Source organism: Oreochromis aureus, linkage group 23, assembly GCF_013358895.1.
Source record: "Oreochromis aureus strain Israel breed Guangdong linkage group 23, ZZ_aureus, whole genome shotgun sequence".
Taxonomy (NCBI): domain Eukaryota; kingdom Metazoa; phylum Chordata; class Actinopteri; order Cichliformes; family Cichlidae; genus Oreochromis; species Oreochromis aureus.
In genome coordinates, this window is record NC_052963.1 from 30,255,207 (window position 1) to 30,273,403 (window position 18,197).

An 18,197-nucleotide genomic window follows, 5' to 3' on the forward strand; every position below is an offset into this window, starting at 1 on the left:
TGTCAAGTTGATGTTGCCTTGGTGGTTAAATGGACTGCCAGTATGGTATTGTGTCTTTCATGACAACAAAGTTGCTAGCTCTAATCCTGCTAGTTGACCACCCATGTGAGGATCTGCCATTCCCACCCTGTTTTCCCATCTTGCACTGTTTTCTGATCTCGAGACCCAGCTGCAGACCTGTTCACCATGGCATCGTGGTGTGGCGTGCCAGCTGCACTTAGACTGACAAGAAAGCTCTTCAGAGACTCATCAAATCAACACCGAGGACCACCACCAGTCAGCTACATTCACTCAAGCAGTCCTACAGAACACGGTCATCACCATGTGGAGTTGCAAAGATCATGAAGGACTCTAGTCTTTCTGGCCACCACCTTTTCACTCTGCTGCCCTCTGGAAGGTGAAGAACCACAGAAAAGCTGCTGTATCCAAATGCCATCAAAGTACTGACCTCTAGCTCATAAACTGTGCAATATTACTAAGGACTGTAAAATAGATGTTTTTGTATATTGTTTGTAATTCCTGTATGTGAGTTTTAACTCATACTGTTATTTTTTTTCTATAGTTTAAGTTCGCATATTTTTATATACATATTTTCTTGTCTTAACTGTATGCACCTTGCAGAGAGATACTCCAAATTTCATCGCACACTGACAAAGACAAATAAAGACATTCTGTTCTATTCCAAAGATATATTTTCCTCATGGACATCCCAGTACACTTGACTCTTGTAGCTCTAGCTGTAGCTTTATAAATAACTGCCTGTTGCAGTGGTAAGACAATTGTTGTTACCTCTGGCTTTGTCAAGGACTTCTCTTAGAGTGTTTTGACACATAAACACGAAAATAATGTAAATAGTATAGTAAAGATAGCAGTAATGATTTTCTGTGTTCAATATATGTTTTAGAAAGCATAGCATGAAAATGTGCCGCTTCAGTTTGGGACCAATGGTGGCAGCAACGAGCTGGGAGCACAGTACCACTAAATAGGAGCAGGTGTATGTCATTGCAGCAACTATTACAAGTTGGTGATTCCTCAGTTTGAGGAAAGGCAAGAGATGGATCACAGGTATTTTTCTGGGTGAGCTAAATTCATTTTTTCTAACTTACCTCCCAAAGTCACGTTTCACATAATGCAAATTGTGTTTTTTACTAGAGTGAAATAGCAGAATTATGTTTGTCAGTGTTTCCCAACTTCTTCTGTGCTGGCGTCAAATACTTAACTTGCCTATCAGATCTTAGCTGCTTTTTGACCCAAAGCAAAGATCAATAGTTCACTGGGACATTTTATGTTTCACAATGGATTTCTCATATCCAGAGTGTGATTAAACAAAATCAATACTCCTTTATCAGAGTCTCAAATGAAAGCATTAATCCTGAGGCTGACGTGCATGATAAACTGCTTACCAGGGCAACAAAAAAGCAGCACACACTGAAACTCGAGTTCTCCAAAAGGCCTTTTTATATTATCACCATCTTTCTCCCTTAAGACAGTCAAAATTGGGTTTTTTTTACCGAACAATGACAGGGTTTGTGATTCCTGAGTATGAGTGACCCTGTCTGCTGTGAAGTTCTGCCTTATAGGAAATGCTTTAATTATCAAAGCTTCAGCCATGCTAAAACTGTTTCTGGAGTTCAAACAAGACTGAAAGTCCTTAGTGATTTTAAAGTGTGTGAGACTGTGATCAGACACATTGGTTACGAAAGAGAAAAGAAAAAAGCTAGACGACTGAGTACACACTTATGCAAGTGTTGTTTAATTATAAACTCTGCCATACTAGAATACTTCTATTATATCGTTTTTACTTATTTAAAAAGAAGCTAGGAACCCACTGAAATGCAATATGTAAATCAATATTGTCTGAAAAGTACACTTTCAACACAAAATCTGATTATAGGTGTATTTTCTCTAAGCTTATTGCATGAACAAGGTTATTCCATATTATAATGCAGAATGGCCAAGATGCTGAACATCAGTGCAGAACATCAGTTCATGTCATTTAAAGGAACTTTGCATGCATTATTGGTACATATATATACTCTATTAGATTTTTGGTGACACGACTGATGAAACTAAACAGCAGAGAGGAGTCCAACAATGGTAGGAAGTAGGACAGGACCCTCTGGAGTCTAGACGCTGGTGCCGAAGCAGGTTGACACTTGGACAAGAATTTCTCTGGCCAGGATGAGGTGGAGACCGGTTGCCTCAATGAGAGTCTGAGAAGCAAGAAGACAGAAGAGCACTGAGACAGATGGGACAGGGGCTGATTAGCTTGCAGAATAAATTAAAAAATTAAAATTGTCCTGTGGGAGAATTTGTGTATATACAAAACTTAATGGCAGCAACAAGTCGGTGAAATGCATTAAAAGAAAAAAATATAATATATGATGACTAAATAGATTTTTATATTTAGATAAATAAAAAATGCTTAAGGATCTGCAGCATCAGTGCTGTCAATATGCTTTCTGTCTTTTCCAGAGAGCACTCCTTGCCTCTCAGGTTTTGGATGTCCAGCCATCCTTGTCCGTCAACCACTGTCAGCGTCACATACAAATTCTCCCACGGGACCAGATAGGAAAGGTACATACTATCTTTTTCAGTCTTGACACAAGTCACCCGTAAGGGGAAGGCAAAAAAGAAAAAGGGAGAAGAAGATAATGATAGATGGGATACACAAAGACAGAAAGGGAGAGGAAGTCCTCAAAGAGGAAGGTAAAGGAGGTATGATAGGCGACAAGAGCTGATGGGGGTGTCACGGGGAGATGCATGATGTAGTCAAGATTTAAGAAAGATGGAGCTTTTCACTGTCTACTGAGAGTGATGTATGGGATCAAGAGCAGCATTTTATTTAAAGGCAATTATCGTAGTCATGTTATATTCACAATTAGTCAATGCTGCTTTGTTTTTTTACAGGGAAATCATGTTTTCAGATTAAAGGAAAACCTTTTCCCAAGTTGATTTTCTCATAAAATTTGAGGAGTATGACATGCAGAGGCAGAGCAGATGACTCAAAAAAGGACTAATTTGGCAGAAACACAGTCCAAAAGACTGAAATTAAACTGGACATAAAACTTAATCTGAAGAGAAAACTAAAACCAGGAACATATGGTGATGAAAACTAAACTGGACATAAAGTATAATTGAAGAGAAATCCAGAAAATCAGGAACACAAACGTAAGTATAAATAGAAGCCTTGTTTGAGAACAAAGAGAAAATGGGACTACGTGTACTCTCACATGTGATTGGGAGATTACAAAGAGAAAGAGACATAGGTGAAAACACAGCCGAAGGCAATCAGGAAACGGCAGACAGTTACAAAGGAATAAAATGGAAACGAAAAGAAAGAGGATGTAACCAAAAGACAAATGCAGTACTAAACACAAAAAAGTCACACTAAACATAACAGTGGATCAAAAGAGGAAGCAGCAGAAACACTGGAGAAACTAAATATGAACAAACTCAAAATAGAAACTGAAGCTAAATGAAAGAAAAAAAAAAACCACATGGCAGACTTCCAAAAGTTCATAAAAAATATACAGGAACTGAAAGGGTGGTAATGAAGGTAAAGCTCCAAATTGCTAGAGAGCTAACGACATCACAACAGGGATCAAAGTAAACCTGCAGAACATAGAAAAGTTCAAACACTAGAATAACAGTGAACCCCACTCGCTCTCCTCCAAAAATGATGTCTTTATTGTCTTCTTCCAAAATAAGTAGCTCTGCACTACTTTTCCTATTAATACCATATATTTTAAAGAAAAAAGTTTACTAAAGTGAAAGCCTTTTCATTAAGTAAAGGGTCTAAATATTAGTTTCAAAAAGACTTTCAAAAAGAGATGCATTGTGAAACACTGGTTAAACACTTGTGCAGTGTCACTTCATACAGAAAACAAATGGTTATGCCTATAACGTTTTCCTTCAGAGAACACAAGTTATGGCTATAACTTGTGTTCTCTGAAGGAAAAGAATGAGGTACAATAGACATAGTATGGGATATTACACCACTGCATATTCTGAGCTGAAGAAACCTATATTCACACCTTTAAGGCAGATAACCTATGATGCAACGTGCAACTCCTGATGCATCATATCCACCCCTGTCATCACAGTCATCCCTTAGTTTGCTTCACTGAGCTGAGGTGCACAGTAGGGACACCTGGTGTTGTACGTAGTTCCTCTCCTTCAGGGAACAGAAGTTATAGACATGCTGTTCATTCTCTTTCAGTTGATTCACTCAGTACAACATGTACTGGTGTACTACTCACTGGTGTACTACACATGTACTACTCATTTTGCAGAGCAGCCCCTAAACAGGAGTCAGACCACTAGCGCCTGAATGCATGGTAAACCCAGAAAAAAGAACAAAATGAGCAACGAAACAGAACAAACAGTGATGATCAGCTAGCTCCAACACAAATAGGCCTACACTATATTGCCACAAACAAAGTATTCACTCAATTCAATTTTATTTATATAGCGCCAAATCACAACAACTGCCTCAAGTCACTTCATATTGTGAAGTAAGGACCGTACAAAAAACGAGAAAACTCCAACAATCATATGACTCTTTTTGAGCAAGCACTTTGGGGAAAAAAAGCAAGATCCATTAAGACATGGATGAGTGAGAGCAGACCTAGAGGTAGCATTGGGAGGGAGCTGGAAAAAAGTCAAACGACTGCTAATTGGCTGAGAGCTTAACTCTCATGAAACAAGGAGAGTTTAAGTTTTAGAACAGCAGTTGTGTGGTAACTGGCTGGACCAGGTATTCGTAGGCGATGAAGTCCAACCTCAGAAACTGTCTTTAGTTTGGGTGTATAACCATATGAAAGTAAGCTGCTGTTAGACTCATTGTTGCAAACCAATCCCCGGGCGAACTGTATACATAAGGTGAATGTTAGCATCTCAAACTCACAGGCTGAGAAAGGAATGAAGCCCTTTCCCTGTTTTTGAAACAACAAAATAGCTGATTTGAAGATGCTGCACTGTTAGGAAAGTGCAGCATCTTCTGGGAACGACAATATAAATGAAATTGGTCCTCATACTCCAAACAAAATTGCAGTTGAGTATCTTGATGTGGGTGATGGTATATCAGGCAAACAACAGAGAAGCAGATGAGAGCCAAAAGAAGGCATCCTGAAATTTAAGCTACAAACTAGGAGCACACATCACTGCCGGTCCTTAAATACAATACGCAGTCTTGATGAATGGACCGAAGTGTGCACAATCAGCCTGGGAAAATGCCACTCCGCCCATGGGTGGTTACACAGGATTCATCCACACCTCCACCTGAAAGTTAAACATAAAAAAAAAAATTCAAATACCCCAGTCCTAACACTGGACAACATCCTGTTTATCTCATTGACATTCCAGTCTGTTTTCATTGCCAGGGAAACAAATGCTACCATTTTTTTAAGTTGTCCTTCGGCTTCTGTGCCTGAAAGATTTAAGGGTTTAATCAACAGTCAGGTGTCATTTTTTAAAAGTTAAAGGTAAAGAGTTGTATTTTGAGCAAAATTACAAACTTTTCTTACATCGAACCAATTATTTCAGTACAAAACTACTGTAAAATGTTTGAAACCAAAACAAATCAGTGAGTGAGTGAAACCTCAATCGAAAAACATCTAAGACTAAAAGGTCTCAAAAACATCTGACATACTCTACTGTCAGCTCTCCACTCTATTCAGTTGAATTTGTACCTTTTTTAAAAAAGGAAAATTGTCGTTTGGTGTCCACTATTTCTATGCCCAGTGCATTAAGGCAGAGGCACAGAGGACATGTTATACATGTAGCATGGGGTTAATCAATCACAACTAAACACACCTTTCATGATTTTATTTAAGTTTTTTGAAACCCTTAGCAGAGAAGAGATGAGAAGCCTTAAGTTTTAACATCTTCATTGTTTTCCAGTATATAGTTTCTTGATTGAAAATGTAATGTATCAAATGTTTAACTGAAATGACCAACTTAATTAATTAAAAATAAAACAAAGTGGCAGATTTATGCCTCACTTTTGTTTTATGAAATTAAGCACTTGGCCACTCAAAACAGTTGATAGTTTTGAAAATGTGAAATTTAATGCTTTTACTTTATTTTTACCTCATAGATGGGCATATGATGTGATGTATTACCAAAAGTTGACATGATAGGTTCTGGAGCTGTCAGTCAATCAGGGATTTGGCTGTGCACCTCTGATGCCTTAGCAGGAAACCTGGAGGAGGTAGGAGAATAAAGAGAGACAGAAATTATATATATATTTTTCTTACAGCCAGCTTTTTATTACTTGCTCTTCTTTAGTTTCCAAGGGCTACGAGATGGAGCAGTCCCTGGAGAGGTTAAGGAAAGGCATACATGTATGCTAGAAAGACAAAGAGCATCAAAGGAAAAAGGAGAGAAGACAGACAGAGCCGAAACATGACAGAGGCAGAAGAGTCATCGCAAGGTGTCTCAAAGCTGTCAATCATAGGAGAAAACCGGATGTCTTGCTCTGAAGCAACTGTCAGAATAAAAAGTGGAATAGAAATGAGGAGCTACTGCTCCCTGTGGCAAACAAATGCACTCTAAATTTTTCAAATTAAGTTACTGACCTGAAACAGACTTTCTATAGAGGTTAGGATAGTGCAGGTAAGATTACACACAAGATGAGAAAGATGTAAAAATGTAATTAAAGAGAGGTAGAATTTTTTTGTGTAAACTGCATGTCTGATGTCTCCAATCAGAGCAGTTATGGTTTAAAAGGTATGTTGTCTATTAGTATAAAGCTGACAAAATAAATGTCCTTAACAGTGCATCAAATAAAGTAAAATGTTAAGGAGGATGGTGATTGTGACAAGCCTACTAGAAATGACATTCTTAAATGTTTTTGTCTCATTTAACCTACTAGTTAAGTTGACAGGCACCCAAAAATTACTTCTAATTCAAGGGCTCTCAACAACCAGTCCTTGTAGAATGAATTCATTGTGAACTACCTTTTAATGTAGATAATGTGAAATGATTTCTATTGTAGCAACTTTTTTTAAATTAATAGAAATAGTGTTTTCATATTATCTTTTGCTGCTGAAATTTCAATTCTTGTTTGCATAAACAAAAAAAAAAGACCAATGATTACATCATCTGTAGTTAAAAACACATTGTATACAGCCCAATTATATTGCATAATTTCAGGACGTCGTTGTTGTTTTAATCCCAACTCAAAAACCTTATATGCAGATAGCTGTGAGCATAGGTGATAAAAAGAAGGTTTACACATTCCTAAAATATGTACATCTTTATTAAAAAGGGATATTCTTTCGTTAGTGTGTATTTTCAAGTGTCACTTTTCTGTTACTTTTATGATTTGATTCATCTCCACTGGATGCACTTACACAGAGCCCAGTGCATCCATGAAAGGTCTTGAAAAGACTAGACCTTTTGTGGCGCCTCTCATGTAAATATTTGGAAATGCTTTGGTGACAAGCTGAACTAACAAGCTGTCTTTAAATTAGAATTTACTAGTGTGTCACTAGAGAAGCAGAAAGACTTAAGCAAAAGAGTGAAGCACTGCTATGTGGATGGTTTTAAAAAGCCTGTATTTTATTGTCTGTTTGTTGACAAAATTGCAGCCAAATCTGTCATTTTCACTATTTTGATATTTAGTTCTTGGAATTTCATATTGTAACCAGATTTTAAGGCGTATACTATGAAGGAAGTTTAGGCTTTTATTGTGTTAGTTGGCTCAACAAAATCTAAAACCACTGTTAAAGATAACGGGTATTGCGACAGTAAATAATAGCTTTCTCTGTTATATCATGCTGTCTGTTTTAGGGTCTGTGCATGCTCTCATCAAAAGAAGTGTTTCATGTGCTATTTCAGTCTTCTTCCACATACAGTGATTCCTAGAAGTCTAATGCAACACTGCTACAAAGAGATTAATCACACTGCATTTCGAACAGTATAACACAGAGCAGCAGATTGGAATCAAGTGTTGAAACATTTTGTGCATTACTAGCTGGATATCTGCAAATTCCAGTGGCAATGTGAGACAGTTTGCGTACCTGGATGTAGTCAGGTGCAATTTTAACAACTTAAACATATAAGATGTATTCACCCAGCAGAATCTCTTTTTGCGTGTAAAACCTGCTGTAAAAGACAAAAACATGTGAAAAGAAGAGCTTCCTATTGATATTAAACCTAAAGGAAATCTTCTTACATTCACTTCAATTTTATTTATAGTGCCAAAATCACAATAAAAGGTGCCTCAAGTGGGAAAACGGCATAATCTGCTCCCAACCAAGTGATGTGTCCATCTTAAGTTATCTATGGTGATTTAGCAAGACTCAGGGAAAACTGACTTTAAGCTGGACATAGGTCACTAACTCATTAATCTAATTCTGATATGCTATATTTCTTTACTATAGCAAAGTCTTTGTTCTTATTAATATTGTCTGGGACTGCTGAGGTTTTCTCTGTATTATTGTAGGGTCTTTATCTTACAATATTTCAATAAGGAGAAATCACTTGGAAGAACTGCACTGATTTATTGAGATGGAGAAATTAATGTATTTGCCGATTAAACTCCAATGACCCATCATGGCAGAAAGGAATCCTAGCAGTGATGAAATTTAGGGAAAGATCCCCCGGAGTCTAGACGCTGGTGGTGGTGAAGATGAAGACTGGGGCTTGAATGGAGCTCTGGCTGAGGTGTCTGAAGTGGAGATGGAGAGTAGGTGGGTTTAACCAGCGAGTCTGAAAGGTAGAATGATGGACAGCACAGATTTAAACCATGTAAAGCGGAGGCTGATTGGCTGAGGTGAGCAAGAAGACGACTGGACTAGAGTAATGATGTCAGTACTGAGACTGACAGCATGTGAAAGCAGCAATCATGTAAAGAACAGAAAAGCAGTTGAACACCCAGGAAAGCAGGCAGATAAGTGATTACGTATCTTCCTTACTGCTGACAAAACATTAGGGAAACATGATACCTTTTATAATTCTGCATTGTTTCTGTGTTGTACTGGTCCAACAGTAGGTTTTGTGGCTGTACAGCCGGGTAATGCCACCCTGATTAAAACTTTTCCTCTACTTGTAAAGCTATGGAGAATTGCTTGTAGTTTTTCTCTAATAGAAGCACAATAACAAGGGTTCAGTAGCCATATAGATCTCATTAAATGAGACTCATTCTCAGTTATGAGCATTTTTTTTTAATAACAGATCATTAAATTGTTTTGCCATTTTGCCAACAGTCTACAGTCTCTACTGATGTCTATTAGTGTAAAAAAGCAAGTCAATGCCAATTGTTAAATCCTGACCTTTATCCTATTTATGGGCTATTGTAGTACATCAATACAAGAGAGCAGTGGGCAGTAATTATAGGCTTATCGGATGTAGAATACACAATCATTCAGCTTCTCCATTTTGTAGCTTGCTTAATGATTTAGGTTTGAAGGGACATAAAACACAGTCACCTTAACATGGTTGCTGTCTTACAGTTGTCGATTTAGAAACATTGTTTAATGGATTGCTTTTCTGTACCCAAGTAGCTGCATAAATATTCAGAGGACCAATTAGTGAGAAATGTTTCAGTGCCATTGATTGTGAATAAAAGCATGAAGACTGACAACTGCAAGGACCTATCTGTTGCATTTAAGCCATGACCTCATTAGATGAGACAGATGGCCCTTTGACTGATTATGTTATTTCGTTTAAATACCAGGAACACAGATCTAAACAACAAAGGTATAATGGTACAACTATGCCAGTACACAGCTTGCATGTCTCATGGTTCATTTAGGTTTGAGATTTCCAGCCAAGCAACAGAACAGAAGCAATCAGGAAGAATTCAAACTGGATATTTTTACAGAGTAAACATTTTTACCATATTTATAGCGAAACTAAAAAGATAATTTTCTTTCATAAGATGGATAATTACGAATAACATGCGGTGAGCCCATATTATGGTCACTTATTAACTAGAATAGGTTTACACATTATAGCAAAGACCCCCTGGTCTGGTTCACTGTGACAGTAGCCACCACAGGAAACAGCTGAAAAAAAGACTGTCCCAGTGCAAGCCTGCAGGCTTGAAGTTCTGAAGGATAGCAAAGTGTCTGTGATCCTGTGTCACATTTACGACCTGAATCTGAAGTAGGAGAATATACCAATGTTGTGGACAATAATCCATTTGGTTCCAGTAACAAAGACGAGCTAAATGACTATTGCCTAATTGTTCTCACATCAAGTGATGAAGGCGCTGGAAAAACTAGTCCTGGTGCACATGAGATTGCCAGTCAAAACAAAACCTTAGTGTAAATGATGCAGTCATCTATATGCCAAGGGTCTTACCCTACAATAAAAATAAAATTGAATTGAAATGAACTGCTACTGACAGAGAAGCAATACAAAAACCAGTAACATCTGACTAAAAGACAAGCTCCAGTATGGTGCAAGTGGGGCGGGAAGTGGCTTACAGCACGAACTCTGCTATTTATAATCCAGTTTTGAGATCCATAAGAAAATGCATTAACGCCCACTCGCATCTTGTGTCGCCATAAGTCACATGATAGGTTCAGGCAGTTTCTCACAATGGTTTCATCCGAAAGGCCTGCTGATATACGGAGGACCACAAGAACCACATGCATCGAAATAAATAATTCTGTGCTTAAATAATGAATTGTAGAATAAATTATGCATTTGTAAATTCATTTACAAATTCATTTTTAAAATAATTTTGTTTATCCAAACATTAATAAAATTAATTTATTATTTATATTTGAATAAAAACATGTTTAAAAAAATTTTTTTAATCTATTTTCCAAGATGAATTATTAATCCAACAATAAATACCTCAAATTGAAAATGAATTTCACAATAAAAGAATTAAACTCTCAATAAAAACCAAATTTCAAAAACCATTTTCGAATTTCAAATTAAATAACAGATTTTCGAAACCTTTTGTAAAACACAAATTTAAACAAGGGAAATAAGTAAATGGTTTCAAAAATCAAAGATTTATTTCTGACATTTAAAATGGCAATTCCACTCCTCATTTGAAAATTCATTTCCCTTTCCTGTTTGCTCACAGATTAGCTCACGGATTAATTTTTGGATTACCTATCTCATCTTCGAAATCCCAAAGCAATGCAAATTAGCCACGCGGTGCGATGTAAAGAGCTCACTGATTGGTTGGACAGACACAGGCTGGCTGCCTGGATTTTTCTACACTGCTGTTTGTGCTCATAGCTTTGCCCTGCTAAGAAGCATGTGTGCTTGTACAAAGGTCATGAAGCCTCGGAATTTACACTTTGTCCATCACGGATATGCTTGCTTTTCAGTAAAACTCATTGCATGCCAGTGACAGTCATGTAGATAAAGTTTTTCACAAGACTCACTGCAGTCTTGTGAAACATTTAAGCACACCCTGTGATATAATAACATGTAGAGCCAACTTTAGCAGTAATAAATTGAAGCAATAATTTTTTTGTATAACTATAATCCTCTCACATCATTATCGCAATTTTTGCTCTTTCTGTATGTATTCTCATTGAGGTTTGCAGGTATTCATTTATGCGCAACTCTCTGAAGGTCCTGCCAAGGCATTTTAGAAAGTTGACTTTTGGACTTTAATTGGACAAATACAAAATCTTGATTCTTTTTTGCCGCCATGCTGGAGATCAGTGTCCTGTTGCATGCAGTGTTGCCAACTCCTCAGTAAGGAAAATCGCTATTGGCTGTCCTGTAAGACGCTAAATGACATCATCGCCTAATTTGCATAATTGGTCATGCTTATGTAAGTGTAACATACATTGTAGAGAGAGAAATACCATCGTGGGAAAGACATAAAGTGAGTAAAAAACACAATACATGCATTTAGAATATATTTAGAACTTCAAAATTCAAGAAAATTCAATTTCTTTTAGCAGTTTTTTTTTTTTTTTTTTTTTTTTTTTTTTTTGAAATGTCACAATTCCAACCCACCTCCTTTATCTGGGCTTGGTACCGGCAAAAGTGACCCGAAATAGGCACTCTGGCAGAGTTACTTTGTGTGTGTGTGTGTTTAAGTAGTTTTAAACCTTGTGATCCGCAAAAAGTAACAGTTAAAGAAAAACTGACTGTGTGACAGTCAGGGCAGCAGCAAGGGCTTTGCTCATGCGCGATTCATTTGCTGTTTTGGAGGTGTAGGGGGTCAACATTGCTCTGACAGCAGCTGGGGGCGACTGCTGCAGATGACGATCCGTCGCCTGTGAGCGCTTGGCACGGGCGAGGTGCCCCTGGCAGCACCTGCTGCTTGTTGAGAGTAAGAGCGATACGTGCTTTCACGTCAAAAAGTTGTCCTAAGTCTTCCTAATAACACCAGCAAAACTTGCCAGATTTGTCGCTAGTTGCTTTTTAGAAAAAAAGTAGCTAAAGGGGCCTGAAAACTCGCTAAATATAGCATGCATGAAGGAGCTTTCAGCCAACCAGCTACCTGATGCCTGTAGAGATATGGCTGTTTTTTGTTTTGTTCTTTTATCTTAGATTATTGCACAGTTTGCACAGCCTTGTGGTGACCACTTCTGTACGGTGGCCCTGAAGTGCAAACCACAAAAACAAATCACAAAACGCACAACAAATTGAAAAGCGCAAAAACAAATTGAAAAGCGCAAAAACAAATTCACTTAACGCAAAAACAAATTGAAAAGCGCAAAAACAAATTGAAAAGCGCAAAAACAAATTCACTTAACGCAAAAACAAATTGAAAAGCGCAAAAACAAATCACAAAACGCACAACAAATTGAAAAGCGCAACAACAAATCACTTAACGCAAAAACAAATTGAAAAGCGCAAAAACAAATTGAAAAGCGCAAAAACAAATTCACTTAACGCAAAAACAAATTGAAAAGCGCAAAAACAAATCACAAAACGCACAACAAATTGAAAAGCACAAAACAAATTGAAAAGCGCAAAAACAAATTGAAAAGCGCAAAAACAAATCTCTTAACGCAAAAACAAATTGAAAAGCGCAACAACAAATCACTTAACGCAAAAACAAATTGAAAAGCGCAAAAACAAATTGAAAAGCGCAACAACAAAAACCAAACCGGAAGAGGTAGGTACCAATGCTGCAACAACAGGCATCACTGATTGGATGATGGATCCGGTAGCCTTTTGAACCGGAAGTTGTTCTGCGAACGTGGTTATGAGAAAGAGCAGTCAGTCAACGGCTGTATCCCAATTCAGGGTCTGCAGCCTTTAAGTACGCAGCCTCAACGATCCTCAAGGGCCACAGCTCAAAGACCGCTAAGGCCGGAAGTGCGAGGCTTGTGAAATGGGACGGTCTAGCCTCCGTCGCGCTGCCCAGGTTGCCTAGCAACCATAACACCAACCGCTGGAAACGTTTCATACAGCTTTGACGGAAATGAAGGAGAACATATTTTGTTCGTGTGTTTGTTTCTACACGAGCTTTGTGTGATTTAATACGTATCTGAGGCTGAGACCACAGGACTGTAAAATATGATTGCTGGCCTTCATATCTGTACTGAACAGTCATTTAAGATTAGCTAGTAAATAACAATTAGCTAATGTTGTTCATGAGACTAAAGTCAGTGTAAATATGATATGGCCAATATTATAGTTATTATATTAATCATAAGTTATTACAGCAGTGAGTTTGAACTCTCAAATCAAATCACTTCTATTGTCACATCACATGTGCAGGTACACTGGTACAGCACATGTGAGTGAAATTCATGTGAGTGAACTCTGTCTAATACTGAGCTTCAGTAAAGATTCAAGTTGCAGTTATTTATATGTCCTATCACCTTAAATCTTCACTCAAAGACACTCAAGTATCTTTGACAGTGTATATGTAGATGTATTATATATAAGAGACAAATATTGTCCGTGTAATATGTTGGCATTACTAAATTTGGCTCAATGCTTACATATATGTGTAAATAGAAAATGTACGAGCTGTGATAACTGTGTCTGATAGAATGAAGAGTAGACTGATACATTAAATATCCCTTTATTGGGTGAGAAAATCAGACCATGTCATAACTGCTTTAAGTCATACAGAATAGATATCAGAGCCTTAAACAGGCTGACTTCTGCTAAATGGGTCAAACTGGGCAGAAAGTATACAAACACATAACATCCTTATAGAATATGATGTAACACTATAGATCAACTTACCTCAGAATATATAAAGCATATAAACAATTACAGCAATATGATGCAACAAACACAGCAGTACTACTAATCCAAAATACTCAAAGCTTCATAGAACTGAAACAAACATTTATTTTTAGCTCCATTCTGCTGCTGATACATACTTTAGGTTTCTGAATATTAAACTTGGTGCTGCCTTTCATAGTGTGTAACTTGAAGGCCCTGAGTACTTTCTCCCACACTGAAAACACTGGAATGATCAAATTATCTGAACATTACCTAATAATGATTCAGGACAGATAATTAGTTATTTTAAATGTTTCTAGCAGTCCTTCACAAACAGGAACAGTATGTCTATTCTCCACATCTGTCAGCTGCTGCTGGCTCTTCCTCCTCCTCTTCCTCACACACTGCTGAGTTTGTCCTGGTGGATCATCAGGGTGCAAAGCCTCACAGATGATGTGCAGCAGTGGGTCCCTCAGTCTGTCCTCACTCTGGACACTTGCAGTTGTCACACATGGAAATCAAATGTGTGATAAGCTGCAGGATTCAAACACATGTGTAAATACATGTTCATACTTTTATTCCACAATCAGAGAGAAAGAAACAGAGAGAGAGTGCAGGACAGACAGACAGGTGACAGTCTCAGGTGTACACACTGCTACAAAACAGCACAAGAGAAGGAGGATTTAGTGTTTGTGTTATTACAAGTGCTAAACAAGAAGAGTTCCCAGATGGTCCAGTGGACACATGTGTGACTCCTGTGATTAAAGCATCTTTCTTTCAGCTTAACGAGTGAACCGTCAGCTCGTTCAAACACACGTTAAAGTCCGTTTGGCTCGACACCACCGAACAGAGGCAGCAATATAACATAGCTAACATTAACAGTGCAGTGAATCCTGCTTGTGCCGTGATATTCAGGACTGCAAACCGAGCAGCATCACTGACTTTCAGCTTGTTGTGTTTGTAGATATATGACTGACTTTAATTATCCATAAAATCATCACATTCTCTGTAAGATTAAGGTCAACTATTGTATTATTATATTTTAAATGCTTTAAAACAAAGTCAACGCTGAAAGTACAAACATCGCTAATGGCAAATAACTTTGCCGACATGTGGCCAACAGTAATGTTTTAATGTTCCTCATTATTAAACATTTGCACATAAAAAAGTGACATCATATTCAGTACTTACGTTTAACAGTTTACTCTTCGGCCGCTACGCTTCTGCCGTCTGCAGCAAAATTATCCACAGTGACTGCCGCGCTATAAATTGTGGGATATGTTGGGCCACGAAGTCTACACCCCACAGCCTTAAAATTCAGGAAATGAAGGTCGAATTTGAGGGCCGCATTTCGAGCAGCCTTTGAATTGGGACAGCCTTCGCGCGCCCGCTGTGACGTGTCGGCCTTAAAATGCAGCCTTTAAGGCTGCAGACCCTGAATTGGGATACAGCCAACATGTTTTGTCCAAGTTGTGGAAAAAGTTGGTAGAGCAGTCACCAAACTTCCGAACAGAACAACTTCCGGTTCAAAAGGCTACCGGATCCATCATCCAATCAGTGATGCCTGTTGTTGCAGCATTGGTACCTACCTCTTCCGGTTTGGTTTTTGTTTTTGCGCTTTTCAATTTGTTTTTGCGCTTTTCAATTTGTTTTTGCGTTAAGTGAATTTGTTTTTGCGCTTTTCAATTTGTTTTTGCGCTTTTCAATTTGTTTTTGCGTTAAGTGAATTTGTTTTTGCGCTTTTCAATTTGTTTTTGCGTTAAGTGATTTGTTTTTGCGCTTTTCAATTTGATTTTGCGTTAAGTGAATTTGTTTTTGCGTTAAGTGAATTTGTTTTTGCGCTTTTCAATTTGTTTTTGCGCTTTGCAATATGTTTTTGCGCTTTTCAATTTGTTGTGCGTTTTGTGATTTGTGTTTGCGCTTTTCAATTTGTTTTTGCGTTAAGTGATTTGTTGTTGCGCTTTTCAATTTGTTGTGCGTTTTGTGATTTGTTTTTGCGCTTTTCAATTTGTTTTTGCGTTAAGTGAATTTGTTTTTGCGCTTTTCAATTTGTTTTTGCGCTTTGCAATTTGTTTTTGCGCTTTTCAATTTGTTGTGCGTTTTGTGATTTGTTTTTGCGCTTTTCAATTTGTTTTTGCGTTAAGTGATTTGTTGTTGCGCTTTTCAATTTGTTGTGCGTTTTGTGATTTGTTTTTGCGCTTTTCAATTTGTTTTTGCGTTAAGTGATTTGTTGTTGCGCTTTTCAATTTGTTGTGCGTTTTGTGATTTGTTTTTGCGCTTTTCAATTTGTTTTTGCGTTAAGTGAATTTGTTTTTGCGCTTTTCAATTTGTTTTTGCGCTTTTCAATTTGTTGTGCGTTTTGTGATTTGTTTTTGTGGTTTGCACTTCAGGGCCACCGTACTTCTGGGAAGATTGGTATCATTTTAATGACTTATTCTATGTAGAAGATGTAGGGATGCATTTAGTTAATTGCAGAACTTATGTATATGTCGGGGGGCTGGGTAAAAAACCTGGCATTTTGAGTTATTCTGCATTTGGTTCGTTCTTCGTATTATGTTTATTTGTCTTTGTGTTGTTCACTCTCCAGGTCCTGCTCGTGTCATTGTGTCTCTTCTCTCTTTTCTATTCCTATGTTTCCCTCCGTGTGTTTCATCCAATATCTCCCCAGTCTGTCATGTGCATGTTCTCCCCGGGTCATCTCTCTCTCTCCCTTGAAGTTTTGTCTCCCTTAACTGTTTCCGTGTTTCCCTCTTTGTGTCTCCTCCCTTTGTTTCCCCAGCCTGTCATGTTCCCATGTGCGTTTCTTGCTCCTGGCCCTGTGTCATTCTACATGTTTTAGTATGTGTCTTAGTGTTTCCTGTTTTATTTTGGCAGTCTCTCATCCTGTGTTTTGTGTGTTCTGTTTACTTCAAATGTGTCATTATGTCTAGTCGTCCCAGCTGTGTTCCCAGTGTGTTTCCACTTCTCTTGTCACCCTCATGTGTAGGGGTGGGTTTTGATTATTGATTTATCGATTAAAATCTATTCTAGCTTGGATAATGTAAAATCAATTCATTAAAATCCTGAATCGATTTTTAAATATAATTTTATTTTGCCCGAAACGCCAGAATCTCAGGTTAAACCTCACAAAATTTCAACAACCACCAAACAGCTAAAACAGTAAATGAGAGCAGGTACACGGATTCTGCACAAAGACGTAAACACAAAGCGCGGACCCGCCGACGGATCAGAATCAGTGAGATGTGGCTTTCTCACCCGACGGCACGGACACGGTCGGGGCTGAAAGCCGACAGCTCGCTGATTCTGATCCATCGGCGGGTCGCACTTTGTGTTTACGCCCTTTTTGCGCTAGATTCAGAAGCTGCAGGTTTTTATCTCTCTCCAAACAATATTGACTGAGCAGCAAAGAAGATCCAAACTCTACACTTCACATTTCGCTTCACGTAAACATTCATGAATTCACTTAGTTTTGCTGTTTTGCTTCCACCACGATAAAATCACACTGTCTCAAAATCACACTGAGCTCGCTGTCTCTTTCTCTCTCTGTGTACTTCAAGAACAGTTTCCCATCTAAAAATCTTTTTTCTGCATTATTCGCTTGCTTATTATGCACAAGTCTACCATTGTTTACAGCGCTGATGGCCGCTGTTTTTTTTCCTTTTACTTACTTCCGACAAGAAAGCCTCATTTCTGCTGTTCAATAGGCTACTGAACAAATTTAAACTTTTTAAAATTATGCAAAATTGTAAAACGCTTAGCTGTGTCTCTAATAAAACTTCTGTGACTTTGCTCTGCTTCACTTCAGCAGCATCAGGTAATGTTCAGATGTTGATTAATGACTTTCTTTCGTTTTTGATCTACTGCAGAATATTTTTAAGGTTATCTGCTATAAAATTCCAGGCAAGGAACATCGCCTTCATGTTTTTCTGTGTTTTATCCTTAGTTACTTTGACACAAAGGCATCTGCTGTGATGCTTACAGTTTTGATAAAGTCTCGCAAGTGTCAGCTTTCTTTTTATAGATATAAAAATATGGAAATGTACTGATACGTGATCAAAATTATAATATTTCTG

At 37.8% G+C, this 18,197-nt stretch overlaps 1 protein-coding gene across 1 annotated transcript in view; it reads left to right on the forward strand.

Moving 5' to 3' along the window:
• Positions 1–1,011: 1,011 nt before the first annotated feature.
• Positions 1,012–18,197, forward strand: part of LOC120436365 (inactive N-acetylated-alpha-linked acidic dipeptidase-like protein 2) — a 483,232-nt gene continuing 466,046 nt past the window's right edge. The window contains exon 1 of the mRNA XM_039607291.1: positions 1,012–1,077. The gene's annotated coding sequence lies outside the window, so the exon portion shown is untranslated. The remainder of the gene's footprint in view (positions 1,078–18,197) is intronic.